The sequence below is a fragment of the Cynara cardunculus genome, unplaced genomic scaffold, assembly GCF_001531365.2.
Source record: "Cynara cardunculus var. scolymus isolate 2C unplaced genomic scaffold, CcrdV1 Un_Scaffold_3618, whole genome shotgun sequence".
NCBI lineage: Eukaryota > Viridiplantae > Streptophyta > Magnoliopsida > Asterales > Asteraceae > Cynara > Cynara cardunculus.
Genome location: NW_020201545.1, coordinates 23,111 through 26,223, shown reverse-complemented (window position 1 = coordinate 26,223; position 3,113 = coordinate 23,111).

Sequence of the window (3,113 nt, the reverse complement as noted above, 5' to 3'; positions counted from 1 at the left end):
AATCGTTGAGACATTGTGCTCTACGATTTTTCTTCGTCTTTGCTCCTCCTTCTAGTTGACTTGCCAATTCATCCCAAAGTTCTTTTGTAGTGGAGCATGTATCGAGGGATTGAAAGATTTCATTGGGTAGGGCCATGATTATCAATCTTTTGGCCTTTCTGTCAGTTTCGACTCTTTCTTTATCATCTTCGTCCCAATTTCTTTCATCTTTCGGCATGTAATATGCTAGAATTTCAGCTGTGGTATTTGTTCTTGGAACTCTTGGAACTATAGTTTGAGGAATGTAAGGACCCTCCTGTATGGATCGCAGGAGATTCCTATTCATTCCCTCCAGAAAATTTACCATTCTGATCTTCCATTGAGGGTATTCCTCTCGTTGAAGAGTTGGAGGCTTTGTGAGGGAACCAACATTGTAACCGAAATTCCAGTTGGCCATTGAAAATTTTGAAGAAGAAAAGAGAATTTTTTATGAGAAAGAAGATTAAAATATTGAGAGATTTTAAAAGATCATTTTGATTGGATAATCAATCAATAGGCTCTGATACCAATTGTTGATCCCAGATCTCTCAATAACACTTATAATCTAGTTGTGAATAACCAAATTATAGTGATTTAATGAAGAAAGTTATGAAGTCTCAAGAATAAAATAAGAAAGTTTAAGAACAATTTTGAGCTTCAAAGGTTTTACTTTATAAATTCATAAACGTAAAAACAAAGAGTAAAAGCCTTATTTTTACAATAGACCTAATCATCTATTTATACTAAACGACTATTAAGAAGATAACTATCTAATGCTACTTTCTAGCAAATCGTCTAGCTAATAGATAGGGTTTATCTTTCTCATGGATAAATATTAACAATAAGATAAACTTGAATTCCAGCTGTTGATTTGTCATCTCCAGCTGTCATTCATGATGTGATGACTTCATCCTTATCTTCAAATCTTTATTGCATGCTTGGATGAAGTGCTAGAAAATCTTCTAAGTGTTGTTTGTCCAGAGGATCGATGAGGATGCTCTTTCCATCGCATCATTGGACTTGTCCATTGATCCTCTGGTTGAACTTGTCCATCGGTCCAATGGTTGAACTTGTCGATCGGTCCAATGGTTGAACTTGTCCATCGGTCCAATGGTTGAAYTATCCATCGATCCAATGGTTGAATTCCAGACTTAGTCGCTTTTGCCTTGATGTCTTCATTGGTCTTCTAGTTCTTCATCACTTGTTGTTTTTCATTACTTTTTGCATTTTCCCTTGTGGGGTTTAACAACCAGTGCTCTTACTCAAAGAGTGAAGGTTCCTACATACAGAGCCCGCGCTCAATCTCCGTGGACGATCAAACCTTATGCGCCAAAAATCTTAAGCGCTTGATGCAAAGCTACAACTCCAGACATAGAGCCTCTGCATAGTATATGCAGAGCCTCTGCATAGTATATGCAGAGCCTCTGCATATGTAGAACCTCTGTATAGTACATGCAGAGCTTCTGTATAGTACATCCAGAACCCCTGGTCTCCTATCTCCATGGAACGCGCGTTTAGTCCAGACATTCTCGCAAGCGTCAAACAGAATCAAGGCGGGTTGACCTCGTCCGCTCCACTTTTCAAGGGCAGTCAACGATAAGGATGCGGACTCGACAACTCAAAGATTCAAGCTATAATTATAACATAGTTTGTTTGACTTAGGCGTATATAAGAAGGCTTCCTCCTCAGGTTCAAATTACCGGAGAGTGCCGACTTATATTATAGTCTTTTCTTGTGAGAATATGTTTAGATTGAGAATTCTTATTTTCAATTAATAAAAGCATCTGATTTATTCAAGTCTTTTACTATTCTTACTTTTATTGAATATTTCGCTTGATCAAACTTAGTACACTGTTCGTACTTCATTCTTATTATTTATTAACTGTGTTTTTCTGAGAATTAAGAGTATATGGGTTCCAACACAAAGGACATCAATTTTGACTTTGAAACTGACATTAATGAAGATGATCTTATCTTTCCGTTCCAGGATGAACATCAAGTTACTTCTGAACCTCCTAGCATAGTATCTCTAGGCGCTTCTGATACTACCAGAACGGTATTTGATCCTACTGAAATATTCACTAAAAATTATGTGTCGTTTGCAATTTGTGCAAATGTTCCAGGATATGATCGAGCAAGAATCAGGGCACCATATATCGAGGACATCTACTTTGCTATTTTCATCCGTCATAGGAAAGCTTTAAGTAGTGACAGAATTCTTGGGATTCACAAGGAAACTTGTGAATACCGCATGGAGTACAAGCACTTCTTGAAAGCCAAGTGCCAACTAATCAGTCAAGTACGAAACAAACACCGCATTGTCTCTATCAAAAGTATTGATGCCAATAAACTTGTAAGAGTTTGGTATCCTGTATGTACTGTAACGAGACAAGATGGTCAGATTTGGACTTTTAGCGAAGCTGATTTTCCAAACCTCTACCTTGAAGACTTGGAGCATCTCTATCATGAAATTCGCGATCTAACAGTCAGAAAAAAAAAAAAGGAGCATTTATTGGCTTAGAAGCAATAAAGAGATATCTAAAAAGCCAAGCCAAATTGTCTTTAGTTATTGATGTTCAAATGGGTTTCAAGGGCAATCAGAAGATTATAAATCTGAAGAGACCTAATCAAGACATTGATGACATTGAAGGCTATTCTCTCTTTCTAATCCTTGAAGATCCAGAGTTCGGTGTGATATATGATGGAGCTTACAGAGCCAAGAGGTTTATGAGATTTAGTGAGCTAAACAAGTACTCTGATGGAACAATCAAGGTTGTGCGAAGAGCTCTTGAGAAGAATAAAGATGACAATGACAAAGCATTAGAGTGTGAAAGAATGAGTCCTAAAGAAAGGTTTCTATTGATCAATGTTTTAGATCTTTTGGATGAAAAATTGCAGTATCGGAATGCGTTGAGAAGAATTGAGACTAACATGGGCTTACGAAAATCTAGATTTACTATTTCTCATGCTTGAATCCAAAGGGGGAGAATGTTGGGTTTAAGTTGTGCTTTAATTGTTGTATTCAAGCTTGTTTCTCCTAATTTTGTATTAGTGTAGTTTTATTGCTTTCTAGTATAAATAGTGTCATTAGCCTT